Genomic DNA, 20,740 nt, shown 5'->3' with positions numbered 1-20,740 from the left:
AGAGACAACAAGCCCAAGGTCACCTAGTGAGGTTTCTGGCTGAGGGGGGATTTGAACTCTGCTCTCCTAGGTTCTAGTCCAACATTCTAACCAGTACACCAAACAGGATTTCAATACAATAGCCCTTTCCTCAGCAATTGGTATTCAGAGGCATGCTGTCTCTGATCCTGGAGGTAGCCTGCATCTGGGATAGTCAATGTTGGGATAGTCTTATCCTCCATCAGTTTGTCTAATCCCCTTTTAAAGTCATCTATGGAGCCAGCATTTGTCCGCAAACATCTTCCGGGTCATGTGGCCAGCGTGACTAAACTTATTCTGGTGAAGCAAGAACAGTGCACGGAAACGCTGTTTACCTTCCCGCCGGAGCGGTACCTACTTATCTACTTGCACTTTGATGTGCTTTGGAACAGCTAGGTGGGCAGGAGCAGAGACCGAGCAACGGGAGCTCACCCTGTCACGGGGATTCGAACCGCCGACGTTCTGATCAGCAAGCCCTAGGCTCTGTGGTTTAGACCTATAGAGCGAGATGAGCGTGCAACCCCAGAGTCGTCCGCGACTGGACCTAACGGTCAGGTGTACCTTTACCTATGTTACTATAGGTGCCATGTCTAGGGGGCCCTGGGTGCCAGGGCGCCTACAATGCGGGGCTCTGACGCGACTTCCGGTTTTTACCGGAAGTCGCATTGGAGCCTTGACGCAACCTCCCAGACAACATCAGAGGCCCTGCCAGTCCTCCAAACACAACTTCCAGTAGAAACCAGAAGTCACGTCGGAGGTCTCGCGAGGCCTCAGACGTGACCTCCGAGACCCTGTGTGGTCTCAGAAGCGACGTCCGAGGCCCTGCCAGGTCTCAGAACACAACTTCTGGTAGAAACTGGAAGTTGCGTCGGAGGTTTTGTGAGGCCTTGGACATAATTTCCAAGACCCCACGAGGCCTCAGAAGTGCCTCTGCTGCAACATGACATCATGACATCACATTGCATCACACCTGCTACTGGGCACCCATAACCTGGGGCCCAAGTCAGCACCCCTGTATGTTACAGACTGTCAGCACATCTTGTGGAAGCCAATTCCATACTTAAACTATGTAGGCTGTGTGAAATACTTCCTTCCGTCTGTCCTGAATCTCCCACTGTTCATTGGGTTCTTATTATACTTGGTTGGCATCTGTCTGTTTCGGGAGGCAGTGGAAAAGTGTGCCTTTGTGGGTGAAGTTAAACCATTGGAGACTTACAGCGACTGCTGTGGCTGCAGAGACTGACTGGGAAGAGACATCTTTTATTGCAGCTGTGGAAGAGGAAGGTATCCGGTTTTGCTGCTACGGGTGTACCATGGTGTTCCTTCTCTCTGTGCTCCTCCCAGTGGTCATTCCTCCTCTGGTCCCTGCTGTGGATACATGACCTGACTGACTCCACACAGCGGGGTTAATATTGCCAGCCTTCACGTCACCTTTGCAGGTACCTTTGTAATGCAGCGGGAGAAATTCCGCTCTCTAGCCACACTGTAGGTAATTATAAATGCTACCCTGTCCACCCCTTTCTTGAATATTTTTAAACACTAAAATGCCCCCAAAATATTGTAATCTTTCCCTAAAGGGGATTTTCTTTAGCTCCCCAAACATTTTGGTCACCCTTTTTCTGCACCTTCTCCAACTCTACAATACGCACCTGTATCTGTGACACTGACTATACCTACATTTCTTCTCTGCAAAAACAAAAACAAAAGAATAACCAGAATGCTCTGCAATTATTCAGGACAGGCTGCAGGGTGAAAAAATCCACGTCCAAATTTATTGTTCCTGCTGCCAAGTACGGAAAGAACAACACTTGAGAATTAAATTTTAAATGCAGCTCAGGTTGGTCGAAGCTCAGCCATCCTGGAAGTCACATGTACTAAACTCCTGATGCCCACACAGGACCCTGTGTACAATTCAAGGGTCAGTCAGATCTCTAATCTCAAAATTTATGTAACAGGGGTCTGATGCAGTGGGGGGGGGTGATATCAACCATCATTTTAACATGAAGCCTGTTGGGATTTATTTATTTATTTTCACCTTCATAATCTATAACAGATTTATGTTTAATCCCAACACCAATCTGGTTTGTTCGCAACTCATTATGCCATGCAATGTAAATATAATTGCCATAATATTTTTATATACATGCACCAAAGGAGCATGCTTGATATCAGCAAAACATCCTATTCTGGTCAGTCAGAAACAACTGGTCAAGTAAGAAATAAAGCATCTCTTCTTGTGTGGAGGGTTATCTTTTGAAGAGCTGGCTGTCACTGTTTATCTTCTGCACCTGGGCTTGGAACAAAGATGTATCTCAGGAAGCAGCCGAGTTGTCAGCGTCTAGATTCCAGTGGAACAAAGGGCTAGATTCATTAACAAAGGAAATGTTTCTCCCCCATAATGCTCCCCAGAGCCCCGATTCACTTTGGCCCAACAAAAAGCGAATTGTAATTGGGTTTAGCAGCCCGCTGTGGACTCTAAACTAGATCAGCGTTTCGTTAACTTGCGACGACAGCTCCTTGTATGAATCTGTCTTCCTAAGGATCAGAGGAGGAGGGGTGCCTGGAATGTTGGACAAGCGTGTTTGTTTACAACAGTTTCTGAGAAGAGGGTGAACATTTCAAGATAGTTGCTGTGGGTTTAGTCTGTAGCCAGTTGGCTTGTACTTAGGACACCTTAGAGGCTAAAGGGCGGTGCAGGGAGCTGCCTGTTGGTTGACGGCCTGTTCTTTGGTTCCCACAGCACTGGGGTGAAGAATGGCTCATTTTATATGGCAACCCTCTCAAAGAGCTCTGAACAGAGGTGTGCAGAGTAGCAGGTGCTGCTTATGGTATCTATTTCACCAGGAAGCAGCTGCCACAGGCAACAGAGAGTGTTGCCCTCTGAGGCATTACAGTGGTACCTTGGTTTAAGAACAGCTTAGTTTATGAACAACTTGGATTAAGAATGCTGCAAACCCGGAAGTAGGTGTTTTGGTTTGTGAACTTTGCCTTGGAAGCAGAACATGTCCCACTTCCTGTTGAGTGTAAATTGAGCCCCCCGCTGCTATAGGAAAGCACGCCTTGGTTTAAGAACGCTTTGGTTTAAGAACAGGCTTCCAGAAAGGATTAAGTTCGTAAACCAAGGTACCACTGTACAGCTTTTCTGTTGGAGACCATGCCCTGCTGGTGTTTTTAAATTCTGCCTACCAACGATCCAGTCATATGATCAAATTTGGCATGCCGGACAATGTGGGTCAGGTGGATCTGTGTAGGGCTTGTCGGATAGCAAAGCAACCCCAATATTCATTCTTTGCCTTGTGCTCATTTGGCCATTGGTACAGGATTTCGTAGTGAGAATGCCAGTGGAATATAGGCATTCGGGTCATATTGCGCCTGTTCTGTGATAGTTACATGGGCTTCCTGTTTTTCTCGAGGTCCATTCCAATTCAGAGTGCTGGCTTTGGACTTTAAATTTGGAGAGGTGGCTGCATCATCTGCCCTCAGGCCATGCCTTGGAACACACAGGGATTATTGCCTTAAGAACAGAGAAAAACAGGAAGGTTCCAATGAACGTACGGTAAGTGCTTTTAACCACCACAGTTTGTACAAGCATTTGACAAATGGATTAAGTCTTTAAAGTCATAACATACTACCTAAAGACATGCCTCAATGACATGAATGTATAATACACCAGGTCTGAAGGAGCCAATTACATCCAGACATTTCTATGTAGTTGCGCCATAACAAGGTAACATTATTTCAGTGCACACCGATCATTTTTAGTTTTAAAAAGCTGTTTCTTGGTCTGTTAACTTGCGCTTTTCAGAGTAACATAGCTTTCCACTGTAATTTCGTTAATGCAATGCAAAAATAGAAGGGACTTTTATTTTCATTTTTCAAGGAAAATTATTCCATGGCAATAGCCATGCATGAAATATTTCAGAGTGGGGTTTTTTTTATAAAAGGAATGATGTTATCAGTGAGCGAGTACAATACATATTGATTTACAATATGATTGTTCAAAGAAAATTGCTTTTATTAACTTTCGGTTTTATACTTTCTGTTAACTTTGTATTTTTCCTGCTTCTGCTTGATGGTTGTTTTATAGTTGGCTAATTTTAATGGTCATCATCCGAATGTTGTGGGGAAGGAGTTTTTTCAAATAATTGTTTAGGAATTAGTGCATGATCACTTTTTTCTTCTGTTTTAGTTTTCTTCTGTTTTAATATTTTATATAATTTTTATATTGCAATGCACTGTGGTTTTTCAGCTGTAAGTTGCCTTGGCATTCCTTTGGAATAAAGTGGTTAGCAAATGAAATTAATAATAAAAAATAATATCGTTGCAATTAATTCAATCATATTTAGAATTTCAGTCGTATATCATATATGAAATTTTACAAGCCAAAGCTCCCTTCCAAATTAGAAAAGATGGAAAACATATATTCACATTCTGGGCTAAGCCACTGAATTAAATATTTCCATCAAGCGTTTATACCACTTTAGACTGTTGAAAGGACTTCAACATTCTTAGCTCTTTTCTTCTTACCATGCCAACATGAGGAAGCTTAGGATGAAGACTTGACTGAGGACATCTAATGGACTCCATGGCTTAGCAAAAAAGTTAGCGGTAAATCTTATAGGTTCACCCAGTGCTTTTTTCCTGGAGGGACGCAGGGGTACACATACCCCTAAACATTTTGTGAATCTAAGTTTGACCTCATTGAGGGGCAGTATTTCAATATGAATAGGAAAATGAAAGTACCCCTAAACATTTTTTTAAGGAAAAAAAAGCACTGGGTTCACCACTGACAGAATTTATACAAAGTACCAAGAGAGAAAAACACTTGAGAAGTGTGATTTCTTCTTTTCCCCAACTAATCATATTGTTTGTGTCCTTTTTATTGTTCCCCTTTCCACCACCAAATTGTTTCTCAATTTGCAGAAATTGAGAAATCTGCAGCAACAAGGAAGTAGTGACACAAGTTGGGAGTGTGCATCAATGAAGCTATCACTAAATCCCCAACAACAACAATAGCAGTTGGAATTTGTCCTGGCTGAGCAAAGATGTCTTGAATCGCCCTTTATATAGCCTGTTTAGAATAGATTCATGAAGAGGCACATTGGCTTGTCAGAGAGCAAGGATGAGGACTCCAACTCCCAACCAGCAGTCAGGCATGATGGGGAGTTGCAAGCCAACAACATCTGAAGGGCTGTAGGATCTACACCCTGATCATAAACTCACAAGAGTGAAAAGGCAGCAAAGGATCTCAATGGTAAAATGAACCATATGAACAGCTCCTGTGCATTTTAAGTACAAGACAGAGACTAAGCAACTACAGACTTCAAGGAAGGAATGGCAACCATATTGGTCAGGGCTGGCAAACTTCAGGTCTGGGGACCCATTGTGGCCCTTTATGCCTTTCTGTTAGGCCCTCAGGACCCTCCCCAGCTATGCACACACACCTCAGGCCACATCAGTCTTGCTCTGCATCCTCCTTGGGGTGTTTTTGTCTGGCCTAAATGTATCCATGAACTCTGATAATGCCTTTTGGATACCTGAATGGGGCAGAGAGAGGCAGCGGCAGAGCAAGCCGATTGGGGGCCTGGGGTGGCGCGTGTGCCCTGCGGGGGCGGAGCAAGCCGGGACAGGATGCTCCGCAGGGTTTCCGAGGAGTCTGCCTGCCTCCTCCCACTCAACCGCCCTACAGCTGAGGGGGAGGAGCAGGCTGACCGTTTGGGCAGCAGGGAGCCTGCCTGCATTTGAGCCACTGCGTCTCTCCCAGGAGAGATGCGTGCCTCAGGCGCACTGCAGGCCCTGCAGTCAGTGCCACCTGGCATTTTGTCACCCCCTCAGTGGTGACACCCGCCGTGGCCTGCCCCCCTTCCTCCGCCCCTGTAGAGAGGCATTTGTGAATGCTCAAAGCCTTTTGCTTTTATTGTAGAAAGCCACATCCAAGCTTAATTTGAGAGGGTTCACCCTCTAGAAGAAGGGAAACCCAGCCAGATGGGTGGGTAGAAATAAATTATTATTATTATTATTATTATTATTATTATTGAAGATATGAAGTTAGGTATTATAAAAAGACTGGCTTTGTGACTGTTCGGGGTGCACTTCCCTCAACCCTACAAAACTGCAGCCCCTCCCCAGATTTCTGGGATTAGCAACAAGTCTTGGTCAGAAAGAAAACTCCCTAGATCTGACCTGAGTTCCAGCATCTTTCTTATTTCCCATCCCATTTTAGGAATGGATACAGCTGCCAATTTTTGCTCTCCCAGTTTCTCATTTTTCTAATATTAAATTCAGCTCTCCACACTTCTGCAGCAATTTATTCGGGGGGGGGGGATTAAACTCTCATGAAAATGCATGAAAATTCTTTTATCGTTTTAGTGTGAATAATAGACACATTTTTGCATGCTATTTTGACCAATGTACACCTTTTTGCAAGCAATTTACCCTAATATAGTGCTTTTTGTATATTTTCATGAATACATTCATTCTGATGCACACGTTTACCTAATACATGCATTTTTGCAAGCCTTGTTTTGTTGGCATCCCAAGCGCATCCCAACATTCAGATAGTTGTGAATTTCAAATGATGGTTGCGTTTCCGTTCGCATCTTGTTTTGGAAAGCGAAAATTTGATACATCTGCCTTTAAATGAGAACTGAACCGAGTTTCTTCCCATCCTGAGTCTGTGCTATGCAAAGTTACAAACAACCTGGCTTTCATATCTTGAAAATATGCCAGGGTGCAAATTTAAGCCACAGCACAGGCTGCAGGTAGGACAAGGTATTCTTTGGATTTAAAAGTCTCCTGCTAGCCCCTCAGAGTCCCATTGTGGCAGCCTGGCTGTCCTATTCCAGCACAGACCCTTCCCAATCATGTCAGGCTCACTGGCCTTCTGATGCTTTTCCTGGGCTTGGAATAAAAACAAAAGTAGAAGAAACTCCCTCCCTCTCTTTTTTAGACCCCAATTACTTTCTCAAACTGCTGAAGAAAATTAAAGCAGTGGCTAGAAAGCAAGAAGAGAGTTTTATAGCATGGAAAAGCCCTGAGCAGGGACTATTTCAGTGTTATTCCAACCAAAGTGTATGGGGGAGGAAGGGGGAGAGATTGACAATGAAAACAAACAAGGCAAGCATTACATATTTCCCTAGGCTTTGAAGCAGAGGAGAAGCCTACCAACTGGCTCCCACACACATGCAATTCCATAAAGCGCTCTTTCTTGTAGGATGGCCAGGAGGACTGGCTCCTGCTAATTGCGCGTCATCATTACACTGCAAGAGCTCACTGAGATGGGAAGTTTGATTATTGGTTTTTAATTCTGATGCAGTTTTTCATCCTGATGGCTCTTTTGCCTGACACTAAATTACCTTGCTGCAAATTAAATACAATAAAATTGCTAATAAGCCCATTGGAATATGCTGACAGTGTGATATCTGGTTGCTGGAGAACACTGTCCCCCTCCAGTGCTTCTTTACACTAAACCTGCATGATGTCCAAATCAATCCAGATGCCTATCCCATTCCTTAAAAAATAGAAAAGTCTTGCGCATGCGAGCGCACGCGCGCACACACACAGCAACCAGATCATCCACCATTCATGCACAACCACTCCATACAGACTTTGTGTCCGTGACACAGAAAATCCATATTTACAAACTTGTATACTGATTTTTGATCAGCTTGCTTTGTCACTGTTCCCCTAAAGAACCCTAAGCATTCTTGTTTGGAAAAGTTGCTGATGTGAGTGTTCTCTGTGAGAGTTTTCTTTACACTTCATCAAACTAATTGAAATGGAGAGGAAAACTATCCCACGCAGGGCAATGAGGCCTGAGCATGCTTAGTGAGTATGCAACACTGACTGACAAGGAGGGAGAATGGGCAAATGCATCCGTTTCTCCCAGCTTCTCATTTTTCCAATGATAAAATCAGTTCTCAGAAGAAGAAGAAGAAGAAGAGTTTGGATTTGATATCCCGCCTTTCACTCCCCTTCAGGAGTCTCAAAGCGGCTAACATTCTCCTTTCCCTTCCTCCCCCACAACATTGCTATATATATTTATTTATTTTTAAAGTTGCTATATATATTTATTTATTTTTAAAGTGCTCGTGGAAATTCATCAGCATTTTTGTATGGATTTCTTCTATGGTACACATGTTTATATGCAATTTTGCCTAATACTGTATACACATTTTTGCACATTTCCCTATTATAATTCATTTTCTATAGTATCTATATTTCTATATTTTCTACATTTTGATATTATCTTCACTAATATATGCACACTTTACCATAGTGTATTTTTTTTGGTACATATTACTTCACTGGCGAACTGCATTGCAAAATTTGGATAAGCGCAAATTTCAAAAGATGTTATGTTTTGGTTTGTATATTGTTTCAGAATAAATAATAATAATAGTAATAATGCTGGTGAAAGAACAATATATACACTGCACTTGAGGGGAGCAGGCAGACTTAGGGGTGTCAGGGCAAGCCATATGGCACTCACAGATCTGTCCCCGCCCTGAACCTCAACATTTGTTGCCTGAGGCTACTGCCTCACTTTGTCTCATGATAGGGCCAGCCTTGATTCACATGTTTCAAGACTAGGCCCTAGCCTTTAAAGAAATTGTTTTTAATCTCCCATAGTTTTGTATCTCTTAGCCACAAATAAGAGCCGTTTTGTAAAATGACCTTCAGAAGATATCCCTATAATTGTTGCCTCCTCTGCTTTTTAGTCACACATATTGACTGTGGGCTAACAACACTTAGCAATTTCTTAGCTATTGAAAAAGATAATGAACTTGGAGTGTAAAAACGGGGCCTTCAGCTTAACTCAGGAAGCAGGGAGTCTCAGTGGTAACAGGGGGACTGCAGTATGTGCCTTTTTCCCTTCTGTCAAGACAAGCTAATTGGAAAACAATCATTTTTGTATTGGCAAAGAGTCCCTATCTGCAACAGCCAGAGATATAATCCTCTTATGTAACAGGTCAAATAATAATATATCTTCAAGGTGCTTTTAACTTCATTTGTAAAATTCCCCTTCACAAATGACATTTTAATTGCATTATTAGATGCAGGTCTTAGGAACTTAAGTCCAAACCACATGTCGTTAATATTCCTAAAATAACTGAGAATAGGGGAATGGCAGTCCTAACAAATATTTTGTTGAGCATCTTTGCTGTGCAAATGGCAATATTTTCAACGTTAGTCTAAACAACAGGGTAAGAAAAACTACTCAGAGAAGCCACTGATACAGTTGTTTATACACTGTGGCCACAGTCCATTTTTTTGGTTAAGAATACTTAGACTCACTGAAATTAGTGGAGTTAAAGTTGCAGCCCCAAGGACCCTTACTGGAAAGAAAAATTCACTGAACACAATAGGACTTACTTCGGAGGCACCGTGAAAAACTGTAAATATGAGTAACTCTGTGCTGGATTTGTGTGGCCTGTGTGTTTTGACTTTTTTTGTAAGCTATTACAGGTGTTCAGATTTACCCAACTCTTGCATATCCAAATATACACAGGTGCCAGTGGGGAATTTTCCCCAAAGCAAATACCAGATTTAGAAGTCTAATTTCCCTCAGGACTCCAGCCGGTTGAATCCCCCCTCCACACCTGCTCTGATCCCATGAATTATCAGCCACCCAATGTTGATGCAATATATACTTCTAAAAATCCAGTACCCCACAGTAGTTGGGCCCTGAGCCACTCCCGTTATACAGAATGATGCCGACAATAGGATGGTAATTTTTGCTTTATCCCAATTTTGCAGCTGATTTCATGTGAGCTTCTTGCACTTTGGATATGGCAGCAGTCCTTCTGAAGATATATTGCTAATCCGCTCTGTCCTGAACCTCATGAGCTGTGAACGACTTAAAAAGGAAAATTGTGGGATCATCTTGAGATCGCTCATGTTGCTAACTGAAAACAGTTTACAAACTTGTGAAATTTCTTAATTTTTCTTAATTTTTCTAAAACTGTTCTTGTGAGGAACTTTTGGCTAGCATAAAGTGTTAGCTAGTGGCTGACCTAAACTGCAGCAGTTCAGATGCAGTTTCTAACTCAAGTGATAGTTTGTTTCAGGCAGAGCTTTGTAATTATTACTTGAAAATGTTGTTTTCTGCTATTAATGGCTGTGTTTTGCCATATGCCCCACTATTTGCTGCCAGCCATTATTCATAGATAGAACCTGGAAATAAATCTTGTCAAGTACAGTGTAGTTGGCAGGAGAAGCTGGGAGCACCAGAGGAAGCCAGTTTAACAGAAGGACTTGGCTTCAAGTCAGTCTCTGCTCTAGCCCTAAGATGTACTATTCCAGCGCAAAAAGTGCTTAGGATATGAGCATCCATGCTGTAATATGCAGAGGCTTTGTTTTTACATTTCATATCTATAATCCAGAGCCCTGGAAATGTTTTTAAAGTTGAAGGGGAACATAATGACCTACATATCACGTGCATTTTTACATCTTTATTTAATAAGCGACTAACAAAACTATAAGCCATTGTGTTCAATATTTTTAATAATATTTTTATTTCCTTTTCTGTTATATCTTGCCATCAATACGTACTCTGTTACATTCGTGCTTAAAACAAAAATAAAGGCGATAACCTATATATAAAACATGAGCATACACAGTGGTACCTCGGGTTAAGAACTTAATTTGTTCTGGAGGTCCGTTCTTAACCTGAAACTGTTCTTAACCTGAGGTACCACTTTAGCTAATGGGATCTCCCGCTGCCGCCGCCATGCGATTTCTGTTCTCATCCTGAAGCAAAGTTCTTAACCCGAGGTACTATTTCTGGGTTAGCAGAGTCTGTAACCCGAAGTGTCTGTAACCTGAAGTGTCTGTAACCCGAGGTACCACTGTAATAATAATGGTAACATATCTACATTCCTCCAAGTTGTTTAATTCCTATATGTCTTTACTTTTACTTCCCTTCTACTCTTTTCATGATTTCCTATCTCTTATCCTTTTTAACTGTGTTTTCTTATTCTTCTACATTATTCTCATTACCTTACATAGTCTCATGTTGTAACATATACTGCTGAGTGTTTCTTCAACCTGTTATGATAATTTTCTTGTTATAATATTTTTCCATATAATATCCAGTCCTCTTTCAGTCTCTTATCATCTTTATCTCTTAATCTATTTGTCATACTGGCTAGTTCTATAACTTTCAATATTGTCAACATGAGTTTAGCATAATCTTATGTACACTGAAATAACTAGTAATTCTTCATAATGATAATTGTAGAACATTTAGAGAGCATCACTTGGCTTTGACTTCATCAATGGTCTTTTCTTCTTTTTTTTACAGATCAGCTATGGGGTGAGGTCACACAGCCCCGCCCCCAGCAACTAGGGCAGTGCTACCTTGTTGCATCCCAACTTTTGGAGCCTATGGGTGCCTTCCCAGTCATTGATTTGCAGGAGGGATTCAAGCACACACCAGAACTTTGGGTTAGCACATTTAAAGTGGATTAAAGGGCTCTATAAGGCTAGCCAATAAATCCACTTTTATAACTGTTTTGTACTGCTTTTTTAAATGGTATTTTATTGTATACATATTGTTGCACACCTTCCTGACATTTCATGATAGATAGATAGATAGATAGATAGATAGATAGATAGATAGATAGACAGACAGACAGACACACACACACACATTTATATACATTTCAGTATATAAGTATTTTTATAATTAAGGACCATATTTTTCTGTGTATAAAGGTAAAGGTACCCCTGCCCGTACGGGCCAGTCTTGACAGACTCTAGGGTTGTGCGCTCATCTCACTCTATAGGCCGGGAGCCAGTGCTGTCTGCAGACACTTCCGGGTCACGTGGCCAGCGTGACGAAGCTGCTCTGGCGAGCCAGAGCCGCACACGGAAACGCCGTTTACCTTCCCGCTAGTAAGCGGTCCCTATTTATCTACTTGCACCCGGGGGTGCTTTCGAACTGCTAGGTTGGCAGGCGCTGGGACCGAGCAACGGGAGCGCACCCCGCCGCGGGGATTCGAACCACCGACCATGCGATCGGCAAGTCCTAGGTGCTGAGGTTTTACCCACAGCGCCACCTGCGTCCCGTTTCTGTGTATAAGACGCCCCCTATTTTTTGAGCCCCAAATTAAGAAATAAATAATTGCAACATTCCATGTATAAGATGACCCCCAATTTTAAACTTAAAAAATTTGGGGGAAAGTATAGTCCTATACATGGAAAAATACAGTAATTCAAGAATCAGACTTTCTGGCATTTGGAAAGCAATGGAGGAATGCATTGCAATGTGTGGGACGATTGAATGACTAACGGCAAGGTATGTAAACACCCCACAAGCAAATCAGGAAAGAATGCAGCATGAAAGCTCCTTGCCATATACTTTCCCCACAACAAATCCGAATGAATGCTCAATAAACAGGTGATCTGGATGGGCTTTCTGTCTGTAACTCAAATGCAAAACCTGCCTAGCATGTACGCCTAATTCTTAAATGAATCTGCTTGCTTTGTGTTTTGGAAGTGAAGGTTTCTAGCCAAAAAAAATCTATATTTTCAGGCTCAAACTGTTAGTGAACACACATTTGCTGTGGAAAATGGCAGTTGCACATCTGGTTTCCCCTTAACACTTCATTAGGAAAGCATGATGTGAGGTCACTACATGCTGCATTTCCTGCTCTCCCCTCTGCTCTAGTGGTAGCCAGAGCAGGGAAATGTGTGACAGGAGCGTTGCTTTGACCCCCCCCCCCAAAAAAAAATCCTACATGAGGCAGATTGCAGGGCCTCAAACCAGCCGTTCCACCATCTGCACCACAGCCATGCTCACATATCCACACTTGTTATCTCTGCATGTGGCTGTCATGTGAAGGGGCTCTACATGTGTACTGACGTATGCACATCTGGCTCCCCTACGCAAGGGATATCTTGATGTGCAGACTGCAGAGGCCCTCCACATGCCAACCAAACATGTAGGTGATGGGAGGGAGTCTGCTGCTACTAGGGTCAATGGTGGGGCTGGCCTATGTGGCCCCACACCCCTCACACAGCCTTTCAACAGGTGTGTGGGGCTGTGAGAACTTCCCTCTTGTGATGTTTCCCTAACTAGACGTTGAAGAGGGAGGAAAGGAAACCAAGTGAATGCTGGTCTTTTTACATGGCAAACATGTTTGCCGTACATTTAGAGCACATGGCTTTCCTCCAATGAAACCTGGGAGCTGTAGTTTGTTGAGGGAGTTGGTAATGGCGGTTCAATGACAGTTTCCACTAGAATTCTTTGGGCGAAGCCAGATGCTTTAAATGTGCTTTATATATGATATGGATGTGACCTTAGCATCTTACTGTATCTTTTGTGTTATATAAGTGCAGCCCCTTCCCTATTTGTTTTTCAGGGCTTTGTGTCCAGATGGCCTGTTGTGAAAGAAAGAAGCAGGAGAAGGGAAAATGGGAGGGAAAGGGAAAAGGAGGCAGAAACTGTAGGAAACAAAAGGTGAAGAAGAAGAAGAAGAAGAAGAAGAAGAAGAAGAAGAAGAAGAAGAAGAAGAAGAAGAAGAAGAAGAAAGATTGTTTCCATCCTTCTTCTATGAACAAGATACAAAACACCATTAATTGCCAGGAAATGTGATCCTGTGAGCTGTGTGTTTAGAGCATATATTCTAAGGTCCACATCTCTATTCTGGTTAGAACTGGAAATCATGTAATAAACCAGAGAGGGAAAGTGAGAAACTGAGAAAAAACCAAAATTGACGTCCTCTAATTCTCAGTGGCTTTGGATGTCTCTTTCAGTCTTGCTTGGTTGCCAGTCATCTGCCTACCTCACAGGGATGTTCTTTTTGGTTTTGTTTTTTTGTTAATCCATACATTTAAAGCAGGACCTGTGCTTCAGAATAAAACGTGACTCAGAGTTTGATCTGCATCCAGAATGAAAATTTGTTTGCCCAGAATCAGCCCAGTGAAATTTCAAGCAGCTGAGATATTAAATGCACCAAAACAGAATACATAATGGAAATGCTGGCAGGTTTTTAATTATTGCTGTATGTGTTGGGCAGTAATATAATTTCAGAGGGAGAGTGATGCAATCTTTGCCGATGAAATGCCCTTTCTTGTCCTCCCATCTCTCACACACACTCTCTCCCTTTTTTAAAAAAGCATTTTTATTTAAGCAGCAAGTAAAAGAGAGCTCATATTCTCTGAGTCCCTATTCCAAATACTATGATTTAAAACCCAGGATTCTATGCACATTGTGGATTTAATACAATTCTTATTTAAGCCTATTGATGTTTCCCATTAACTGCAATATGAGCTGGAGTGCATTCCATTTATATTTATATTTTAACTATTGGGGGACATTGTTGATTCTGCAGTCACCAGATCTTGCCCATGTAACTGGGAAAAGGAATCCTCATTAGGAAGAGCAAGGCTGAAGCAATGCTGCAGGCTTCCCTACAGCGCCGCTTTTGATAGAGCCAGCTGCTGTCCCAGCAGAGGATCCTTCTAAGCAGGACGCAGATGCTCCCATTTTACATGGCCAGATGCTCTAGAGACAGATACCAAGCACAATATTTCCATCCAAAATGAAACAGTGCAAAGTTCCAAAAGCTGAATGTAAACTCCTGGTTATCAGTGGCATGACTGATATATATAGCTATAGATATATATAGATATATCACCCTAGTCTTTATTTAGCAAGTGTGATGATAAGGAAGATAATTGTTCATGGTACGGTAATTTCTGCCAGTCCATTGTTTCTGTGCAGGAGTAGCTCAGCAACGGAAGTTAAACTGGACCTGCAAAATGGCCGATTGCACCATCTCTGGGGCACAGAAAACAAGGAGCTTGTCAAAGGCACATATTTAATTGGACTCATGGCTGGCAGACTGACATGTCAGCACTTCCTCCAGGCAGCTATTCTTTTGCAGGAAATGTGCTACCTATGTTTGCCATTATACTGCTACACGCCACCCCAGTCTCTGAGCGGTGCGCAATTGCAGGGGTTCCAGGCACTTACCCAGGGTCCATGTTTCCTTTTGAAAATGAGCCACAATGGAGACTGTGGTGTCTTTATGATATATGGCTTATTTATAGATATATACAACCTGAGCCTATGGTGGAGGAGTTCACAGCATAATCACCCCAAGAGGGTCCTGCTTCTCTCATCATGCAGCCTTGGATCCAAACAGACATTGAGCATCATGCTCTGCCTCTTTCCCTCTGGTTCACATCACAGCAACTCTAACTCCAAACTAAGCTTCTGGCTCTCATTGCTTCCAACTCCCTTCTCTAAACTCTGGCTTCATCCACTGAGGGAGCCACCCCTATCACTTTTTTAAAACAGCAGCAGCAGCAGCAGCAGCAGCATCATATAAGTCAAAATAAGCCCTCTTGGCAAGGTTTGTGTCTGTCTACATTAGGTATATAAGAGATGGTTGAGGAGAAAGAGACCAGAATTAGCAAATGAGTAGCAGTGGCATGATAGAAGAAAGGTAAAAAGTGGAAGCAAGATGAAGTTAGGGTGGTTCAGGAAAGAAGCAACTCTTGTTGTTGTTGTTGTTGTTGTTTAGTCATGTCCAACTCTTCGTGACCCCATGGACCAGAGCACACCAGGCACTCCTGTCTTCCTCTGCTTCCCGAAGTTTGGTCAAACCCATGTTGGTAGCTTCAAGAACACTGTCCAACCATCTCGTCCTCTGTCGTCCCCTTCTCCTTGTGCCCTCCATCTTTCCCAACATCAGGGTCTTTTCCAGGGAGTCTTCTCTTCTCATGAGGTGGCCAAAGTATTGGAGCCTCAGCTTCAGGATCTGTCCTTCCAGTGAGCAAGCAACTCTTAGTCAAGGATAAAGACTACATATTGCTTCATCCCCATATCACATTGCCTCCAGAGCACCAGCTGGTGAAGCTTGCTGTGATAGTCTCCTCATTGTGTTTCCATGCTAGCAACAGCCACCTCAAGGACCACAAAAGTGTGAGGAAATGGAAAGGTTCCATGAGATCAGAAGCATCCACATGGCAAGCCATGTTGGCTGTTAGCAAAGGAGAGTCACAGCAGGGAAGTGGACATGTGACGGAGATATGCATATAAGAGGACAAGGATGAGCCATTGCTCTGCCGTATCACAATATCTAGCTATGTAGCCCTCTATAATTTTAAAGGGTGTGCTTCTTTACTCCAGGAAACTTCACATACCTGGGTAGGCTCCCTGCACAATTGAGAACATTCATTATCTCTATTTTGTGTCTTTAAATGCCTAAACGGGGCTATGATGATCAGGCAACGTGCACCAATTTCTTAGAAGGTAAAGAAGGCACATGCAATAATAATAATATAGACCAGACACAGATGTATTTGTTGTCATGTTGAAATAATAATATACAAGCAGAAAACATAGAAACTGCTGCTAAAGTTTCCAAAGAATGAAGGAACCAGATATAGAAGCGAACAGCTACTCTGATATCACACATCTTACTTCTGTAGCTGCCTAAGTGTGCAAAAGAAGCACTCAGCTAGCCTGGTAAAGAAAAAGTGATTGATGTGCGTTGTATATGTGGTATAACATTGTGCCACCATAAGGTGATGTGGAGTCCCATTTTTCTCTACCTGTTTTCCCTGTTTAAATGTACAACGCTTTAAACTGAAACACTTCTTTGATGCGTCTCTAGATCCAGCCGAAGTCTCCAAGGAAGCCAAAGGAGGTGAAAGCTTAAAAGTGTCATCGACAGGTGTGGGAAGATAAGGGAACTGCTAATGGCCAAAGTCACTGGTTGAAATCCAACTTGGAGAGACGATGACAGGCATGGTTGCACTGAATGCCATGTCTCAGAGCTTGACAGCATTGATAGCAGCAGAACTGCGCTATATCCCAGCACATTATCATTGCAAGATACACTGGCCAGGAATCGGCTCAACCAACTTAGTTCAGCTCTAAGTAAAGGCCAAGTGTATTGGAGAATCTCCTTAAAATTTATGATGACATTTATTTTTTGTAAAATATCAATATTTAATGTCATGCTGATTAACTTCACTCTCGTTGCTAAGCAATGCAATATATTTGGAGGTAATTAAAGAGGAACAAGTTCATATAGCTTTTGTGTAAACATTGCCACACTTTCTTTCTGCCTAAATGAAAACGGGTCTGGCAAAATGTTGATGGGAGTTGTAGTCCAAAGCATCTAGGGAGCACCACATTAGAGAAGGTTGTGCAGCTAAAACGTTGTTGGGTGGGGAAGCCTTAAATGAGTCCTCTCAGTGGTGCACAGATTACAGAGAGGACCATGCAAAACTTGGCTGCCAGCTTCAAGGGCTTTAGCATGTAGTGCAGTATAGAACTGGGAAAATCTGTTTCAGTGCCATATTATCAGAAATCCAATTCTGAAACCGTCAAACATTGCATTAGAAAAAAATGTACAAGATTCTGTGGTGTGCATTAAGAGAGGGAAAGGAAGGGAGAAGTGTAAAAAAATAAAATCATATTAATGTGGCTGTAGAAAAGCAAATCATATCACTGTAACATGGCATCCTCCACAGCCCGCTTTAAAATAACTCATTTCCTGTGCTCTATTTTTGCCCAAGATGGAAATAATGACGCTGCCCCTTTTCTATATTCAGCATTTCTGTTCTCATGCAGGAAATCAATAATGACAAGGCTGAAACGGAATGCAAAATAGCTATGGCAAAAACATCATTGACTTCTCCAAATCCTGCACTTTCAAAGTTAATGGGAGTTTAGTCTTTGACACCAAACAGAACAGAATCTGACCCTTAATGTATGCAGTGCCAGGGTCTAAACACTCCATTAGTGGCAGAGTTAAAACATAAGGTTAGAAAAAGCCAAATGGAGAAATGCAAAGGTAAGTAATTCCCAGTGTCAGAGGCCAGAATGGGAACCCAAATGGGCATCACATTTAACACTTGTAATTGAACAATGTAGGTTCCTATACTACGCTCACTTACACAGGAGTAAGGATGTAAGGATACAGCTTTTTCCATCCCATCCTGTGTTTGTCACAACCAACATTATGTCCATTCTGCTACAGTTCAGCTTCAAAACCTACATGATTCATCTTGCTTCCCGTTATAGCTAAAACTAGTACCATTAACTACACAATTTCAGTATAAAGGAAATGTCAAAAACAAAGCAGAAAACACCTTGAGTCAGCACATAGCAATTTTCAGTTCCATTTCTGACATTCCTACCTGTAAGCTCCATTGGACGTAAGGGAGCTTACTTCAGAGCAGGCATGTATAGGACTGTGCCAATGTTGGTTCTGGCGTTTGTTCTCCCTCTTCTTACCAGAGTCTTTGTAAATGCACATTTTCCTGTCACCTCACACTCCCAACCCCTTAGAAACCTGCCACTTCTCTTGTCTTTGTCCAGTCCTCAGAGCTGTGGGGAAGAACGGTTCTTTTGCATTGCCAATGCCTGGTTAGGCTGGTTTGCATGAGCCTCCTTGTCTGGCATAGTTCTGCGGCTTGCATTTTCCCTTCCTATCCTAAATATTAACTAATTTCTGACATTCATTAATTTCTTGGGTTTAGGGGGGTGACTCTCAAACTTAAAACGTTTTGTTAAGGGTCGATCACACTCAGTGGCGTAGCGTGGGTTGTCAGCACCCGGGGCAAGCCAAGTAATTTGCACCCTCTAACCCGTGGATTTGCGCCCCCTAACCCGTGGATTTGCGCCCCCTAACCTGTGGATTTGCCCTAACCCCAGATGTTGCGCCCGGTGCGGCCGGCCCCCCCTGCACCCCCCACGCTACGCCACTGATCACACTTTCCTTCTGCAGCCTTTTATCCTTCCTGAAGAAGCAGCCACCCCACTATATTTTTACAATTACCAAGCTACTGAAGAAGGATTGCAGATAACACTTTCTCACAGCAGTAAGAGGAGAGTTTGTCACATTCAGCATCTCCACTTACGGTAAGTTCTTTGTATGCATCCTTAAATCAAAGGGGGGAAAATAAAAATCAGATCTGCAGAAGACCAATTAAAATTCTTGAACGACTACGGAGAGGACCTTCGGAAGGGGGTAGCAGGAGCCGGACCAGCACTTCTACCTGAACCAACACCTGATTTGCCACCGGGATTGAACGAAGAAGACACACCCCAAGAGGACTCCTAATTTGATCCGGGATGTCTCTGCAACTTCTAAGTTGGAATATTAATGGCGGGAATTCCCCGGAAAAAAGAAGGAAGATTTTTCATATATTGAAAAAAGAAAAATTGGACATTATCTGGCTGCAGGAAACTCATGTGACTAGGCTCCACAGAAAAGTATTAATTAACAAAAGATTAGGTCAAGAATTTATCTCATCAGATAAAGTTAAGAAAAGAGGCGTTGTGATCTACGCAAAGGAGAACCTGTCACCGAAATTGTTATTTAAAGATGAGCATGGAAGAATTTTGGCAATTGAAATACAATCACAAGGAGAAAAGTTTCTAATAGTGGGAATTTATGCTCCAAATGAAGGGAAATCAGAATTCTACAAGAAGCTGCATGAGACACTGCTGGACTTCCTGGACTACTCTAATGTTTTTTTGATGGGAGACATGAATGGGGTGGTCTCTACTCACATGGATAAGTCGCAAAATCAAAATTTAACCAAAGATGGCAGACTACCTAAAACTTTTTTTGAACTGACTGACAATATGGATTTGATTGACATTTGGAGGACAAAGAACCCCCTAGGTAAAGAAGGAACATTTTTTTCCGAAGTTCATTTGTCATGGTCAAGAATAGACCAAATTTGGACATCTAGAGGACTGGCTCCTAGGACCAAGAAAGTGGAAATCTGCCCAAAAACCTGCTCCGACCATAACGCCTTGAAAGTGGAACTGAGACTTACTCCAGCCGGTTCCTTCAGATGGAGAATGAACGACACTCTGCTAAGAGACCAAGAGATTGTTAAAAAGGCCCAAAAAGCTTTAAAGGACTATTTTGAAATAAATTTGAACACCTCGGTGGAAAAGAGAATAATCTGGGACGCAAGTAAAGCTGTAATGAGAGGGTTTCTGATACAACAGAACACGATTAAGAAAAAACTCTGGAATGGAAAAAAGGACAAGATATTAGAGAAGATAAGAGATGGAGAGGAAAAATTGAGATCAAAACCAAAATCTAAGGAGATTCTCAGAGAAATTAAATTTCACCAAGCACAATATGCGAAATTAATAAATCAAGAAGTGGAATGGAAAATCAAACAAATGAAACAAAGATCTTTTGAATCGGCTAATAAATGTGGAAAACTGCTAGCGTGGCAGTTGAAAAGGAGACAAAAATTGAACTTTGTAACCAATCTGGAGGTGGAGGGTAAAAACATACAGAAACCGGAAGAAATAAGAAAGTGTTTCCAGAAATACTTCAAAAGACTTTACACGCAAGGGCCACAGGAAATGACTGAGATAGAACAATTTCTAAAAGCTAAGGGATTACCAAAACTATCTCAAGAAAAGAGGACAATTTTAAACCACCAAATAACACAACAGGAAATGGAGAGTGCCATTCAGAATATGCAACTTGGTAAATCTCCAGGCCCAGATGGACTTTCCTCCAAGTATTATAAGACTTTAAAAGACCACTTGATACAGCCATTAATGGAGGTTTGTAACCAGATTATGGAGGGGAAGAAGACACCGGAAACGTGGAAAGAAGCCTTCATCACATTGATTCCTAAATTGGAAGCTGAAAAGACTCAACTAAAGAACTACCGTCCCATCTCTCTTCTAAATGTGGATTATAAAATCTTTGCAGAC

The 20,740-nt window shown here is 42.2% G+C and overlaps 1 long non-coding RNA gene across 1 annotated transcript; it reads right to left on the bottom strand.

Moving 5' to 3' along the window:
* Positions 1-1,761: 1,761 nt before the first annotated feature.
* Positions 1,762-18,465, bottom strand: LOC144327382 (uncharacterized). Its single transcript, XR_013392467.1, has 3 exons — positions 18,184-18,465; positions 3,409-3,532; positions 1,762-2,356 (listed from the first exon to the last, which is right to left on the bottom strand). It is a non-coding gene; the product is annotated as an uncharacterized LOC144327382 (long non-coding RNA).
* Between the last annotated feature and the right edge of the window lie 2,275 nt (positions 18,466-20,740).

The sequence above is a fragment of the Podarcis muralis genome, chromosome 4 (assembly GCF_964188315.1).
Source record: "Podarcis muralis chromosome 4, rPodMur119.hap1.1, whole genome shotgun sequence".
Lineage (NCBI taxonomy): Eukaryota > Metazoa > Chordata > Lepidosauria > Squamata > Lacertidae > Podarcis > Podarcis muralis.
Note: the sequence above shows the minus strand (reverse complement) of the source record. Positions and strands in the feature narration are given on the sequence as shown.